The following is an 18,206-nucleotide window of genomic DNA, read 5'->3' on the forward strand; positions in this document are numbered from 1 at the left end:
ACCTAGGGATTTGAAAATAAGATTTGAAGATTTGAAGGCCGGGTTGTTATCAAAATTTAGTAATTTTGGTATGGTTGGATTCGTGGTTGAATGGGTTGTCGGATTTTGTGAGTTTCGTCGGATTCCGAGATGTGGGACCCACAGGCGATTTTTAGTTAAATTTCGGATTTCACATGGAATTAATTTATATAAATTGTGTTGACTGAATCACATCAATTGTGGATAGATTCAAGGCGTTCGGATGCTGATTTACGAGGCAAGGGCATAGCGGAGTAAAGAACTCCACGGTTTGAGATAAGTAACTCTTTTAAACTTAGTGTTGAGGGTATAAACCCCAAATTATGTGTTATGTGATTAATGTTGAGGTGACGCACATGCTAGGTGATGGGCGTATGGGCGTGCACCATGTGAATGATGACTCTATTATTTCCAAGACACTGTGCAGTGGTCCTACTTTGTTGATATTTGTGTTTTCACCATGTGATAAGTAAATTAAGTTGTATATCATGGTAGATATCATGTCTAGGCTTTATTCCAACATTGTTGAGACCAATAGTGGTCGTTTCTTGCTGTCATCTCACTGATTTTATTGATATTTCGTACTCAGTCATATTTATGTATTCATATAATATCTCAGTCTCAGTTGTTATTATTGATACATTATATCATTATTTTTGTGCTGATTTTCATGACATAGTGAGCCTGTGAGCGAGACTGGAGAGATTGATGACTGAGTGAGGCCGAGGGCCAGATTGTGCGATATTGATATTATAGCACGTGAGTTGTTCGTGCAGATACTAATATTGATACTATAGCACGTGAGTTGTCCGTGCAGATACTGATATTGATACTATAGTACATGAGTTGTTCGTGCAGCACGTGAGTTGTCCGTGCAGATACTGATATTGATACTATAGCACGTGAGTTGTCCGTACAGCATGTGAGTTGTCCGTGCAGATACTGATATTGATACTATAGCACGTGAGTTGTCCGTGCAACACGTGAGTTATCCGTACAAATTTTAGCGCTTGGGCTGTAGGATCCCCTCCGGAGTTTGCACACCCTTAGTGAGTGCAGTCGACTATATATATATATGGATCGGGTTGCATGCCGCAACGAGTATAGTACAATGCTGAGTGATTGAGAGTGCTGAGTATTGAGCATGGTAAAAGATAATGCGAGGCAGTGAGATTGAGTACTCTGAGAGTGTGAGTACAAGAGTTCATTACTGAGAGGCATTGCATTTGGCATGTGTACTTGAGATATATGCATAGAGTTGCATTTCTTTCTGCTGCCTGGTTCTGGTGACATTCATGATTTTACTTGTATCTTGACATGTAGCCATAGAGATGTACTTTCCTCATGCCATTTGAAAAATGAAATCTCCTATTTTGAAAGAAAGTTTATGGAAAAATCACAGTTTTCAGACTTACTCATATTTTGGTGATTTTAGTGAAAAGAATTGAGTTTTACTATTATACTTGAAAAGAAAATGCTTATTTTTCCTGAACTGTGAACGAGCCGAGCATTTTATTATTAATTTATTCTTTGTGCTGCTTATGAATATTGTTGTGAAGTATTACTGGATGTGGGTATGGACCCTAACTTTGGTACAAGCTCATCACTGCTTTCAACCTGAGTTTAGATTTGTTACTTATTGAGTACATGAGGTCGGTTGTACTCATACTGCACTTCCTGCACATTGCGTGCAGATTTCGGATGTCAATGCCACCGTGCTCGATGAGAGCTGACTTGTAAGATGTTCCAGCGTCCTTGTTGTTGTTGCCTCTTGTTCATGGTAGCCTTAGAATCATTAAACTCTGTTTATGTACTTTTCAAATAGAAGATGTATTTGTTTCATATCAGTTTTGTAAATTCTACTCATAGAAGCTCATGATTTGTACTACCAGTCCTTGGTAGGTATATAAGAGATCATTTATTTTTCCTCAGTATGTTATATTTTTATTGGACTTATGAGTTGACTTACCTAGCGGGATCGGTTAGGTGCCATCACGGCTAGTTGGATTTCGGGTTGTGATAGATTGGTATCAGAGCTCTAGGTTCATAGGTTCTACAAGTCATGAGCAAGTGTCTAGTAGAGTCTTGCGGATCGGTATGATGACGTCCATACCTATCTTTGAGAGGCTACAGGGCATTTAGGATAAACTTCCTATCTTTCTTTCCTTATTGTGCGGAATTGATTCAGCTTTGAAATATAACTCTTTGAATTCCTTACACTCATGCATGTGTGCATATGAGCGCCCGGTATCAGTTGTGTATTGAAGGCTTGTAATTCCATGAACGAGATTCAAGATGTGTAATTTGTGTTTCTGTAATGGGCCAGTCTGAATGACTTGAGGCCAGGTGTAGACCGCAGCTTACGCTCGATAGTTTCAGTTGTAACAACATGTGTATTGAACTTATATGTCCGGTAATGCCCTTATGAGTTGAAATATGTGGCTCCATAAGTGGTTGAATGGTGATACGATGAGTATGAGATGATTGTGGGATGTGTTCAGATGGTTTGAAAGTGAAAAAAGGACTTTTGAGTATATGACTCCTGTCTCAATTTTGACGTAGAGTCTCAAGTTATGAATGTGTTGAAGGATCTTTCATGTTGTGAAATTGTGGGACAAATTTAAATTTTCATGTCTTGTTGATGAGTCCAAACTTAAAAAGTTTAATTGATGGCCTAATAGTTGTGGCTGTGAAAGATCATATAGAGATGCCAGTTTGAAGCTAAACATGTGGGTTATCACATGCGAGATAAAGTACTGATGTGTGATTCTTACAATATTGTGTGGAGAATTTTTTATTTACTACCGGTAGGGTAGTGGTATTGGGATTTGAATTTGAATTAGTCAAGAAAAATTGACCTGACTGTCACTAGAATGAAGGTGAGATTTGGGGATGATTTGAGAAACCATATAGGTTGTGTTGCATGAGCTTGTGAAGAATTTAGTCAAATCTCACTAAGTGTTATGACAGTAACTGGATATGTGCATTGTAAATTATTGAATGTTCTGATCTATGGCTTTAAGCCAAGTGGGGGAGTCCGCTATCGGCAATTTGATTTTATGGTTATATGTTAAATTTAGGTTTTGGTTCGACACATACTCGTGGGTTAGTTATGACCTGCAGAGGTTGAGATCGGGGAAGACTAGAATAATGAAATTTCTAAATACGGGTCATATTGCGCTTTATGAGTATATTAAAATCATGGGATGATTAAGTTATTAATTGTGAAGAATGTAATGCGCATGGAACATGAATGTGACCATTAGTGTTAAGGCATGGTTACTTCTTTGAGTGTTATTGTGCTAATGTGACATGCGTCATTTGGCCTATTTGGGCGGTGCAATTTAGATTTAAGCAGAGTAGATGACTTTTGATAGAGTTCTAATGGATTCAAAAATGTATATGTAGCAATTGAAAATTTTTCGGATTCGTATACCGCTGGAATCAATTATTTGCATTGGATGGTATTGAAACTTGCGGTAATTCTGTATGACTCCGGGTTCTATATTCCAGTGTAAGGGAGGTAAGAGAACGATTTTAAATTCACATAAGGTACTTTCAAAGTGGGCGTTTCAATTGCGATACTTACGGGGGTGCTTAAGAAGAATACAATGGCTTATGGGCCTTAGGGCTGTGTGGTTTTATGCTGGGAACTCTAGTAGTTAGCTTTGGGTAACGTTCATGGTGTACGTCAAGTAAGAGTGTCGACTTGAGGGTAATTCGGAAAGGAATCAAAGCAATAGAAGCTTGGTAGTAAGTTGGACCAACACGATAATGAATATGATCAGTTCTTTTCTATAATAATGATGTGGTGATGCTTTACAGATGTCTTAGTGGCAATATTCTTGGGTTTGGTAACCTATGTGGCTTGGTCGAATTAGAGGAATTAATTTTTGATATCTTAATTATGTGCAAACAGATTTCAAAATGTTTGAGCCGGATATTTCTACCGGTGTGAGGAACACATAGTGTATTGTGATTTTCTTCTGGAAGGGAGCAGATGGAATATTTCTAACCAATCAGGTATGTATTCTACTGGTGACTCAGAGTTGATATAAAATGCTCGTACTTTTCGTATGATAGTCTAATAGAGGTGGTGTGTCTTGTGGGATTGAGAATTTCATGTATAAGGTGCCAGTTTGGTTTTGAAGAAAACATACAAATTTTGGACAGCATGGCCAATTTAAAATATTTAGATCAATGTTATTACAACCTGGTATTTCCCGAGAAAAGGTGTACATTTCAGAAGGGACATTGTGTTTTGACTTACAGATGTCTCATTAGTATTGTAGTACTCACTTGGTTGATAGACTACTGATATACAAATTATTTCTATATGGCACGGGAGAGTTTTGAAAATATTTATCATGGGATGATCGTGCTTGATGGATGTGTTAGTCATTTGAGTGTTGAGGTTGTGATCAGTTACGGTGATTTATGTGATTTATGAATTTGGGGACTGGGAGTTCTCAAAAAGTATACTATTTCGGGATTGTGGAATGTTTGAGATGAGTATTTTATTTAAACTCAATGGAGGCACTAGTTGCACTAATTGATTGTGATAACTATGCACTATGAGTGCGCATATATGCGAAACTTAAACCTATGAGCGAACACCAGGGCAATTATTCATGCTCGAGAATGTGCTTAGGCTATGGTATGCCTAGAGTTGACTTTTAAGCTTGAATTTATAATGGTTCTCATAATCTGTATCTTTGTTGAGAACTATCTGGGCTATACTTGAGGTTACAAGGAGGCTAATTTCCTGAATAAACTTGGTAGTTACTAATTTTGCGTTAACTTGCCGATTTTGAATTGTGATAATGCAATTGGCTCACGCCTACAGTGCAGTGTGTTATTTATGCCAGTTTAGGAGCATGAGAATCTTATTTCATTTGACATATATGTGTGTATTTGTTGGATTACTCCTGTATGATATGCTTGGATTGGAGGCCTATGACTATGCTAGGTGGATTGTGTTATTGGCAACTGAGTTGCTCATGCGGTTGATGTTAATATGAGCTCTAGGAGAGTTGGTTATCGTTATTAGATTCGTGTGTCTTGGTTCTATTATTAATGATGATCTCATAGCGTTTCGGTTGTGGTGGTGTTTGTTGCACTTGTAAAACAGTTCCCTTCTTTGATATATTTTCCCTTTTGGGGGTGCCCGGATGGTGCAATATTGAGTTCTATTGGGGTGGCATGTATGTGGAATAGTCGTGTTTGATAATATAAGGTTATTAGACCTAGAATGTGTACTATCAGATTTGATTATGGTATATTTGGGAGGATAATATCGAATGTCGGCCTAGAAGGTGATTATAGTTTTGATTGAAATGAAAAAGCTCCATGAATTGTTGATCTGATTGGTGGTTAGGTAATTCCGTATGTTTCTTTCATTTTCGGCGGTGTACGAAGGTTTTAGAACGAGGTCTTGTTTGATATGAGGTTTATCACCAGCATTAGATTAATTTGAGCAAATACTGTAATTAGAAAGCATTCCTACGAGCATTGAGATATGTGATATTTGAGTTGGAGTATTTGAGTTATAGTTACGACTTGGTATAACTTGTTCAGAATTATACAGTGTATAGATGTAAGGTTCAGATCTTGTAGGAAAGTTCGGAGGTTGGGAATTTGGATTCTAAGGCTTATAGGGTTGGTTGAATTAAGAAATTTCAGTTATGTGGAGTTATCAGACCTAGATAGGATAGGGTGACGTGGGATCACCCCCGGGTATGTACATTGTAAGGCTACACGTCGGTTTGACGACATTAGGAACAACTTTTGGCCCGTTCGAGGACGAACATGTGTTTAAGTGGGGGAGGATGTAACGACCCGACCTGTCGTTTTTAGCATTTCCATCCCATTCAGCGATTTGAAGTCTTGAGTAGTGTTTTGTGTATTAGGACTTGCGAGAGTGGTCAAGTTCTATTTTCAGATGATTCAAAATTTAGTTGAAAGAATAATTCATGTTTTGGAATCTTAAGTTGAATAAATGGACCGAATGATAAAATATGTTTAAATGATCCCGAAATGGATTTTTGATGATTCTAATAGCTCTGTATGGTGATTTTTGACTTAGGAGCGTTTCTGGAATTCTTTTTGGAAGTCTATAGTTAAATTAGGCTTGAAATGACGAAAATAGAAAATTTGAGTTTGGAAGTTTGACCCAGGAGTTGACTTTTTGATATCGAGATCGAAATACAATTCTAAAATTTGAACAGCTCTGTTATGTCATTTATGACTTGTGTGCAAAATTTGAGGTCAATCGGAATTGATTTGATAGCTTTCGGCATCGAATGTAGAAATTGGAATTTGTTAGTTTTGAATAGGCTTGAATTGGGGTGTGATTCATGTTTTAGTATTGTTCAATGTAATTTGAGATATCGACTAAGTTTGTATCATATTATGTGACTTGTTAGTATATTTGGTTGGGGTCCTATGGGCTCGGATGAGTTTTGGAAGACTTTTTGGAAGAAATTGGTATTTTGAGCATAAACATGTAATGATTCAAAGATCTATTTTTAGTTCTAGAGATTGAAATTTGATTTCGAAACTTCCAAAATTTTTATAATGAATTATAGGAGCGATCTGGAAAGTTTGGTCTAATTTCATCAAGTCGCGATTGGGTTTTTAACGTGAAACAGTGAGTTAATTGTTTAACGAGCGAAATGGGTATCGCATTAAGCAAATGAACTCCAAATTGAGTTTCGATTGAAGGACTATGTTCGTATTATTATTTGTGACTCATAGGAACAAGAATCATCGAATTCCGAGTTCGTATAATGGAGTTAGAGCATTTTTAGTGAAATTAAAGACTGCTGGTGCAGCAGGATCTGGTGTGCACCTTTAGCGACCAGATTTGACGCTTTTAGCGACGTGAATTGGGCCTTTAGCGACCAGAATCGTGTTTTTCATGTTGTTCTGGTATGTTTTGCCCATTTTTGGGCGAAAGAACATGGCCTGGGGCGATTTTTGAGCAAGAAATCATGGGAAATCTTGAGGTAAGTCACTTGTGATCATTTCTACTCCATAATATTGAATTATCGTCGAATAATTCGACTAGATTACATGTTTTTGAGGTGTAAATTGAGGATTTGTACCTAGGGATTTGAAAATAAGATTTGAAGATTTGGAGGCCGAGTTGTTATCGAAATTTAGTAATTTTGGTATGGTTGGACTCGTGGTTAAATAAGTTGTCGGATTTTGTGAGTTTCTTCGGATTCCGAGATGTGGTCCCCACAGGCAATTTTTAGTTAAATTTTGGATTTCACACGGAATTAATTTATATAAATTGTATTGATTGAATCACATCGATTGTGGATAGATTCAAGGCGTTTGGATGTCGATTTACGAGGCAAGGGTATAGCGGAGTAAAGAACTTCACGGTTTGAGATAAGTTACTCTTTTAAATTTAGTGCTGAGGGTATAAACCCCAAATTATGTGTTATGTGATTGATGTTGAGGTGACACACATGCTAGGTGATGGGCGTGTGGGCTTGCACCCTGTGAATGATGACTCTGTTGTTTCCAGGATACTGTGTAGTGGTCCTACTTTATTGATATCTGTGTTTTCACCATGTGATAAGTAAATTGAGTTGTACATCATGGTAGATATCATGTCTAGGCTTTATGCCAATATTGTTGAGACCATAGTGGTCGTTTCTTGCTGTCATCTTACTGATTTTATTGATATTTCGTACTTAGTCATATTCATATATTTATATAATATCTGAGTCTCAGTTGTTATTATTCATACATAATATCATTATTTTTGGGCTAATTTTCATGACATTGTGAGCCCGTGAGCGAGACTGGAGAGATTGATGACTGAGTGAGGTCGAGGGCCAGATTGTGAGATATTGATACTATAGCACGTGAGTTGTCCGTGCAGATACTAATGTTGATACTATAGTACGTGAGTTGTCTGTACAGCACGTGAGTTGTCTGTGCAGATACTGACATTGATACTATAGCACGCGAGTTGTTCGTACAGCACGTGAGTTGTCCGTGCAGATACTGATATTTATATTATAGCATGTGAGTTGTCCGTGCAGATTTTAGCGCTTGGGTTGTAGGAGCCCCTCTGGAGTCTGCACAACCTCAGTGAGCGCAGTCGACTATATATATATATATATGTGTGTGTGTGTGTGTGTGTGTGTGTGTGTGTGTGTGTGTGTGTGTGTGTGTATAGTACAGTGCTGAGTATTGAGCATGGTAAAAGATAATGTGAGTCAGTGAGATTGAGTACTCTGAGAGTGTGAGTACATGAGTTCATTACTGAGAGGCATTGCATTTGGCATGTGTAGTTGAGATATATGCATAGAGTTGCATTTCTTTCTGCTGCCTGGTTTTGGTGACATTAATGATTTTACATGTATCTTGACATATAGGCATAGAGATGTACTTTCCTTATGCCATTTGAAAAATGAAATCTCCTATTTTGAAAGAAAGTTTATGGAAAAATCATAGTTTTCATACTTACTCATATTTTGGTGATTTCAGTAAAAAGAATTGAGTTTTATTGTTATACTTGAAAAGAAAATGCTTATTTTTCCTGAACTGTGAACGAGTTGAGCATTTTATTATTAATTTATTCTTTGTGCTGCTTATGAATATTGTTGTGAAGTACTACTGGATGTGGGTATGAACCCTAACTTTGGTACAAGCTCGTCACTGCTTTCAACCTGAGTGTATGTTTGTTACTTATTGAGTATATGGGGTCAGTTGTACTCATACTACACTTCCTGCACATTGCGTGCAGATTTTGGATGTCGATGCCGCCGTGCTCGATGAGAGCTGACTTGGAAGATGTTCCGGCGTCCCTTTTGTGGCTGCCTCTTGTTCATGGTAGCCTTAGAATCATTAAACTCTATTTATGTACTTTTCAAATAGAAGATGTATTTGTTTCATATCAGTTTTGTAAATTCTACTCATAGAAACTCATGATTTGTACTACCAGTCCTTGGGAGGTGTATAAGAGATCATTTATTTTTCCTCAGTATGTTATATTTTTATTGGACTTGATGAGTTGGCTTACCTAGCGGGATGGGTTAGGTGCCATCACGACTAGTTGAATTTCGGGTCGTGACATGAACTGTGGGATGACGCGTGTTCGGGTAATTAAATGCGGAGAGACGTGCGTCTACTCAACCGTTAGAAGACTTTAGATGGAGTTATAGTAATTCCCGCCAAAAGAATATTTCTACCAACTTTTCAGTAACACAAAGTTATTTCACCGGAAAGCAGGGAGACTATCTGTATAGGGTAAAATACGCTATACCCCGTGGCCGTCCAAAAAAGGGATATGTGGAACCTAAGACAGGGAGAATGTCCAAGATCGAACACTACTAGAAATCAGGTGATCTCCGTCCAAGGATTTCCGACCGAAATCGGTCGGAAATAATAGTATCTGGTCGCAAAAGTCAACAAAAGTGCCTATCAGCAAAAAAAAATAAACTTTCTGACCGATTTTGGTCAAAACCTTTGTCAAATATTTGGTCAAACTTGTATATAATGTAAAAAAATAATTATTTATTAAAATATTTCCAAATTTCCGACCAAATTCGGTCGGCAACTGGTCAAAATTTTGGTCAACCTTGTATATAATGTACAAAAAAAATTATTTATTAAAAAATTTCCAAATTGCCAACCGAATTCGGTCAGAAATTTTGATTTTTTGTTTCCCGCACAAGGTAAAAAACCGAAATAATTATAACTCAATATTTCTGACCGAATTCGGTCGGAAAGTGGTCAAATATTTGGTCAACCTTGTACAAAATAATTATTTATTAAAAAATTTCCAAGTTTCCGACCGAATTTGGTCGGAAAGTCTGAATTTTTTGTTTATATATTTAATCAATCAACCAAAATAATTATAATTGAATATTTCTAACTGAATTCGGTCGGAAAATGCTTATATACAAATTAAAATATAAATTTAATAATATTGTGTGTGTAAATAATAAAGAGGTTTTAAATAAACAATATTTAATATAACTTATATATATATAAGCTATATTCGATATACTATATATATATATATATATATATATATATATATATATATATATATATATATATATATATCATACTATACTATATATACTATACACACTACTAAAAAATAGTTGTTTACCGATGCAGCAGTACCGACGGACTTTTTCTGTCGCTTATAGTAATTAGTAAGTGTATTAGTTGCAATTAATTTATAGATTGGCATTACACTAAGTATAAGTCTTTTTGTAGTATCCTTAAGTAATGTTAGGTTTGATTCGACCGTAAATTGATAATTATATTACGTAGAAGTGTATTAGTGACAATTAGCTTATACAAATTGATAATTACACTAATCATTAAGTGTATTGGCCGATGATTTATTCTAAATTCGTAATCACACTATCTAAATGTATAGTGTGTGTGTGTGTGTGTGTGTGTGTGTATGTATATATATATATATATATATACACACACACATCTTAAATTGATAATTATTGTAAGTAGACCTGCATTAATGGTATCCTTAAGTAACGTTAACAATCAATGAACTAGTGGTATCCTTATATAAGTAACGTTAGTGATTGATTAGCCGATACATTGATAATTATACACTAAATGGAAATGTATTAATGATGTTTGTGAGAAATGTTTGTGATTGTTTATCTTTAGTTTGATAATTAAAGTAAGTGGAGGTTTATTAGTGGTATCGTTAAGTAATATTAGTGTTATCCCGAAGTAACACTAGTGACTCATTAGCCTATACATTGATAATTATACTAATTAAGTATGTATTAGTATAGTCTTAAAAACTATTACTGATTCATTAGAAAGTATATGTGTATTAGTAATATCCTTAAGTAATATTAATGATTGATTAGCCAATGTATCAATAATTAAACTAATTAAGTAGAAGTGTATTTATAATTCTTAAGAACTATTACTAATTGATTAGCTTATACATTGAAAATTATACTAAGTAGAAGTGTATTAGTAATACCAGTAAGAAAAATTAGTGATTGATTAGTCTATACACTGAAAATTCTACTAAGTAGAAGTATATTAGCAGTATTCTTAAGAAATATTACTCATTGATTAATTTATAAAATGATAACTACACTAAGTAGAAGTGCATTAGTGTGTGTGTATATATATGTGTGTGTGCGCGCACACGCTCGCCCGCATAATATTAGAATAATTACACATAAATTATACAGTATGAAGAATTATATGTTAGGTTTTTGTAAATCAATTTAATATTATGTACATAATATTACACATAAATATATATAAGGGAACTTTTTTTAAACCTAAAAGCCAAAATCGCACATACGAAATCTATATAAAAGCAAAGACATGATAAAGAAATATAATTCTTACAAAAGTAGACATAACTTTTGTCCTTTTTCTTGAAATCTTTTCCTTCCCTCGTTTCTTTTTCTTTTCAATTAGTAATTGATAATAATAACATGCAGCAAATCTTCACAATAACAAAACACCCGACCCGTTTCTGCAAATCTTCTCTCAACAAAAAACCTAACAATGCCGCACAACAAGAGAACCCTAATGCCCAATCCGAAAACCCTCTTTTCCACTCTGAAATTGGAATTGTTGTAATTACAAGGGTAGTAATTACACAACCTGGTAGTTACACAGTTGTGTAATTACGATGACTTGTTTGTTTGTCATAGTGTAATTACATATTTACTGTTTGGTTGCACAAGTGTAATTACACAGTTAGATTAAATTTTAAATTAAGTAATTATCAAAACTTAAAAGTTAATATAATAAATATATGCCTATAAATTTTTATAAGTATAAATGATATTATATTTGGTATTATCACGACCCTAAACCCGAATCCGGTCGTGATAGCGCCTCTCGTGAAGACAAGGCCAGCCAACTATTCCCAATTCGAGGTTAATCGGTTAAACAGCAAGAAAATAGTCTAAAACATGATTTAATAATACTAAGTAGCAGGTAATATCATAATATGCGGAAGGACAACCCAACACAACCCTAAACCGGGGTGTCACTACTCATGAGCATCTATAAAACCTAATACAAGTCTGAAAAATCTACAAAACTATTACAATTGTCTGAAGAGAGATAGAAATGATAAAGAGGGAGAAACACGGGGCTGCGGACGTCAATCAGCTACCTCATGAACTCCGAATGTCCGCCGGGAGCTCTTAACTCGCACTGGCAGGATCAACAATGCCTGAATCTGCACACAGGGGTGCAAGGAGTAAAGTGAGTACTCAAACTCGGTGAGTAACAAATGTAAATAAAGACTGAAAGCAAGAAATCATGTAAGGCACAAAGCATTCTATAATGAAGTAGTAAAATAATTAAAACAGTAAACCAGTGAAAGATAAGTAAAATCTTTTAACTCAAATGTAGTTTCATGAAAAGCTTTTTTTTCAATAATTAAGCAGATAATTGATAGTCAATTAATTATGAAAAGCAAACACATAAAGGCTCGCTCTTCGGGCACAGTATCAACAAATTCGCCCCTCGGGCAACATCTCAGAGCAGTACCAGCCCCTCGGGCAATCACATAGAACAATATCAGCCCCTCGGGATCAATCTCACATCACAATGGGTACTCGTGCTCACTGGGGGTGTACAGACTCCTGGAGGGGCCCCTTACGGCCCAAGCAATATCAAGTCATCTCGTGGCGTCATCACTAGGCTCTCGGCCTCATATCAATCAAGTCACCTCGTGGCGTACATATCTCAGGCCCTCGGCCTCATAATCAGTATCAAATGTTTTCTCACAATATAGGTCATCGGCCTTACTCAGTCAAAATCCTCACAAGCCACTCGGGCAATAGTAAAACATGTTTCTCAGCCTAAAATATTTGAAAGATCATATAAGTGTTAAAACAGAGTAAACCTGGCTGAGTACGAAAAACAGTAAAATATAACATGACTGAGTTTAAGTATAAAGTCAAAACAGTGAGCAAATACCAATAAAAATCTCCGAAGGGTACAAATAGTTGGCACAAGGCCCAAATATGGTAATCAGCCCAAATAATGATAATAACAAATAGATTTCAGTCAAATATGCGGTAAAATCATCAATCGGGATGGACCAAGTCATGATCCCCAATAGTGCACGACCCCAAGTTCGTCATCAAGCGTGTGCCTCACCTCAATATAGCACTACGATGAGCAAATCCGGGGTTTCAAACTCTCGGAACATCATTTACAATCATTACTCACCTCGAACCGGTCAAATCTCGAGCTCGCGATGCCTTTGCCCCTCGAATGGGCCTCCACTCGCGTCGAATCTATCCAAAATCAGAATGAGGACGTCAAAATATGCTAAAGGAACGAAGCCCAAGTGAAAATAATCAAAATACGACACAAATCCCGAAATTACCAAAACCCGAAATTACCAAAACCCGACCCCTGGGCCCACGTCTCGGAATTCGATAATTTTTACATCAATAGATTCTTTATCTCCCCACTAGTTCATACATATTAAAAATTCTCAAATCCGACCCCAAATGATCCTTCAAATCCTCAATTAAAAGTCTAAGTTTTCAAGCCCTAGTTTCCCCAATTTTCACCCTTAATTTCCATAATTTCTAGCTCTAATACGTGAAATAATAGCATAGGAATGAGTTTCAGGTCCAAATTCCTTAGCTCAATGAAGTTCCCTTGAAATCCCTCTCTCAAATCGTCCAAAAAGCTCCAAAGTCGAGATAAAAATGGTGAAATAACTCAAAATTCACGAAGACCACAATTTATACTTTCTGCCCAGAACTTTTCGCATCTACGACCAATACCTGCTTCTGTGGTACCGCATATGCGGCCAAATTACCGCTTCTGCGGTTCTTCACTTAAAAGGCCCAATCCGCATCTGCGGTCAACTCTCCACACCCGCGCCTTCGTAGGTGCGGTCACACTACCGCATCTGCGGTTCCTGACGATTCCTCCAAAATCCGCTTCTGCAGCTCTTCTTCCGCACGTGCGGCGTCGCACCTGCAGTCCCCAATCCGCAGGTGCGGAAATACCAGAAGCAGCTGAGATTCTGCAACTTCACAAGTCTCAAACCTTTCCGTCAACCATCTGAAATCACCCCGAGACCCCCAGGACCTCAACCAAAAGCACAAACATATCCTAATACTTTATTCAAACTTGTTCCAATCATCAAAACACCTTAAACAACATCAAATCACCCAAAACACATCGGATTCAAGCCAAACTTTCTAAAATCTTCCGAATTTTGCTTTTGATAAAAAACTCAACCAAACCATGTCCGAATGACCTGAAATTTTGCACACACATCCCAAATGACACAACATAACTATTGCAACTCTCGGAATCCCATTTCGACCCCTATATCAAAATCTCTCCTACCAACCGAAAATCACCAAAATATCAACTTCGCCAATCAAGCCTAAATCTACTCCGAACCTCCAAAACTTATTCCAATCACACTCATAAGCCACAAATCACCTCCCGAAGCTAATCAAATCCCCGGAACTCACATCCGAGCCCTCTAACACATAAGTCAACATCTGGTTGACTTTTCCAACTTAAACTTCCTTAAAAGAGACTAAGTGTCTCAAACCTTACCAAAATCATTCCGGATTCGATCCGACCAACTCGATACCACATAACACGGATAAATAAAGCATAACAAAGTAGGAATAGGGAAAATGGAGCGGTAACTCATGAGACGGTTGACCGGGTCGTCACAAGTATTTAAGATGTATATTTTTTAGTGAATATACATTAATTTAGTAATCATATATTTATAACTAATATTGTAAAAATAATTTATATATATTTTTTAAATTAATAATATTTAGTTTAGATACTTAAAAAATTAAAAATATACGTTTTGTAAGAACGTCATGGAATTTATGTTTGATAAAATAAATTAATATTTATAAATATAATATCATAACATTATTCAAATATTTCACAAAACTAATCTATTAATTCTAACTAAAAATGAACAATATGCAATGTGAGCCAATACTACTAAAACAAGTAAATTGGAACCATGAATATAATACAATTTCAAAATTCAAAAAAAAAAATAGTTTAACATATGTTAAATTCTGACATAACAATAGTAATTCCACTGCAACTTAAGATTAGGAAACATGATAAGTTTATAACCACATTCAACAACGAAATTCCATTTTAATTGCATCACTCATTATATGCCAAGTTTGTTCATGACTCATTATTTTTAATATTAGGAGGTGTAGTTTCAAAAAATAAAAAATAAAATATAAGCAATTACATGGAATCACAAGAAGTAAAGATAGAGAAATAAAAGATATATAATGTACAAAGAAAAATATATTTTAAAATTTTAAAAGAAATCAAAAAGTAAAAATAAAATTAAAAAATTAAAATAATAGAAATAAAAAGTTATAAAGAAAATAAATTAAAATAAAAACAAAAAGGAAAGAAACTAAAAGCAACCTCTGCCTTGAGAATTGGATAGCCTAATTACACTCCTCCAATTACACTCAATTTTATGTTGACCAAGTAATTACTTACCAAACAAATACGTCAAACTATGTAATTATGCTCAATTACACCTAAATCCATTTCCAAAGTGGATTTCCAAACATGCTGTAACTCAAAATCGTGTCGAATCTCTGAAGGAGCTCTGAACTCGGTGGCTTTCTCACGCCGGTCTCTTTCTCTTTCACCCTCGCCGGATTTGAAAGCTTCCTCAGACCACCCATCGCCGGGTTCAACCCAAAACTTGGTGTTGGTGTTGGTCTTGGACTTGACCCTTTCTCTCAGCAAATCATTGAATCTTGGCTTCAACAACCCCACCTCCTTCAACAAACCACCTTGCCTCTTACAGTTGATCAAGTAAGTACACATCAAGAATCCCATCTTTTTTAACAGTTAGTATATTTTGCTCTATTTACTTGAGAGTAGAATTTAGCTGATCGAATGTGTTTGCTATTTTTTTTTTTCTGACTGCTTTGTAAGATACTGTTGCAATAGTTTTTTACCCTGTTCCATCAATAACATATTGTCATAAAGTTCAAGAATTAAATTTTTGTATTTAAATTAATAATTTTATTTGTTGTTTTGTTTGTTAAACCAAATTGGTACATTTTCCCCCAAACAAGGTATATAACAGTTGCTAATTGTTAGTGTAATTAGTATTGTTATACACTAGTATCTGCACTTTGCAACTAGGCTTAATCATGACTCCTTGTTTGCCCATTTATATTACTCAATTTTTAACACTTGTTTCTGTAAATGAAAAAACAATTATTTACTTCTCTTGTAAAAACAACTCTTAGCTATTAACCATATTTTAACTGTCTAAAGCCATCTTTCAGAGATTTACTTTGGCACTAACATTAGCTCATCTTTTTCCCCAATAAAAATTTTAATAGACACAGCTGGACCTTGAGAACTTATTTGCAGGGAAAGCCCTATGTGAAAGATTAATTTGAACAGTTAATTAACAAGTGTCAACTATCATTGTTTTGTTGAAAGACATATACTATTCCAACCAAATAAAGTGTTTGTCTGCACTATTAATTTGAATTATGATCAATATAACATGTAATTTATTCGTTCTTTATGTAGATGGAATATCGTAGTTGGATGTATAATAGGAATTATCCTAATCGTCGGTTTTTTAGGGAGGAATTTATAGAAGGGGTTGAGAAATTTATTACGCATGCAATGTCACTTGAACCGTTTCGGATTGGACGGTTGATTAGGTGTCCTTGTGTGAAGTGTAAGTGTTTGCATTATTTTGGACCGGTGGATGTTAAGACTCATCTTTATAAAAAAGGGTTTATGGTTTTGTGTGGACTAGTCATGGAGAGATTGATAGTATTGATGGTGTATTTCATAATGTAGTTGTTGGTGAAAGTAGTAGGTTGGTGGGGAATAACGTTCAACATCTGAAATACCATGAAATGGTTGCAGATTCTCTAGGGATGCACTTCGATTCTGAAACCCACGAAAGTGTTGAACAACCTCCGGAAGAAGAAGGCACCGACAGATCCAACTAGATGGGTTGAGGACCGGATAGAGACTATACATGTAAGTTTCATAACTACTATAAATGTTTATAATATTATATAGTTAGTAATTTTATATCTTCTAAATAAAGGGCCGCTACAAGATCAATTTGGAGGAGTACACTCAGAGCTTGCCACCGAATGAGCAAGGCGAACGACCACCCATTTCGGACGAAGAGAGGAGAGGATATGGTTGGATACTGTCGGTGGTCCTAAAAAGGGGATAACATATGGCCTTTCGGATAAATCATTTCGGCGCTACTAGGCTGGATTGCAAGGTATAGGGACTTCCGCCCAAGGCGAGGCGATTGATAGTTCGACTATATCGTGTATGGAAAGAAGATCGCAAAGCTGACAGCAAAGCTTGAAGAGACCAAGGCTAGAGAAAAGAAGAGAGTTGATACCCTTCAAGTTCAGCTAGAAAAGAGGGACGAACAATTTGATACCCTTCAAACTCAGCTAGAAAGGAGGACCAAACAATTTGATCTCCTTCAAGGTCAGCCGGCCAATCTTCTTGCTAGTGGTGCTTTCTCTATTCCCGGTCTCCTCCTCCTTTCCCACGTGCCGACGATGAAGGTCCTAAGACTGAAGATAGAGATGATGCTACATAAAAAACTCATTGAATGTTGTGTATTGTTAAACAGAGTTTTGAACTGTCAATATTTTGTTGTTGTTGGTTATTTGAATGATGATTATATTCTTATTTTGTTATTGAACATTTTAGTAGTTGTTGTGCTTATTAGTTGTTGGTTAATTGTTGTTGTTGGTGGTTATTAATTGTTATTTTGTTGGATTTTCATGGTTGAATGGTAACAATGTAAGCTGCCATTATAGGATGTATATTGGTTTAAATTGGCAGGTGGTGTAGCTTAAAAACAGCCATTTTCTGCCCAGTTTTTACCCAGATTTCCAACCGAATTAAATTTTTTTCCCAGAAATGCATAATTTTCCGACCGAAATTCATCGGAAATTTCAAATATATTCTCCAGATTATTGAAATTTCCGACCAAATTCGGTTGGAAATTATGAAATTATATTTATTTTTTAAATAAATTAACATTTACAAACAATTATTTAATTAAATAATATTATTATTTTTTTAAAATTTCCGACCGAATTCGGTCAGAAAACTAAAATTTAAAAAAAAAATATTTT

General features: G+C 35.7%; 1 long non-coding RNA gene across 1 annotated transcript; it reads left to right on the forward strand.

Annotated features, from left to right (window-relative positions):
* Window positions 1–15,509: 15,509 nt before the first annotated feature.
* Window positions 15,510–17,882, forward strand: LOC104246544 (uncharacterized). The gene is made up of 3 exons (XR_715983.2): window positions 15,510–15,873; window positions 16,957–17,073; window positions 17,144–17,882. It is a non-coding gene; the product is annotated as an uncharacterized lncRNA (long non-coding RNA).
* Window positions 17,883–18,206: the final 324 nt, after the last annotated feature.

This window comes from Nicotiana sylvestris, chromosome 1 (genome assembly GCF_000393655.2).
Source record: "Nicotiana sylvestris chromosome 1, ASM39365v2, whole genome shotgun sequence".
NCBI classification, from domain to species: Eukaryota; Viridiplantae; Streptophyta; class Magnoliopsida; order Solanales; family Solanaceae; genus Nicotiana; species Nicotiana sylvestris.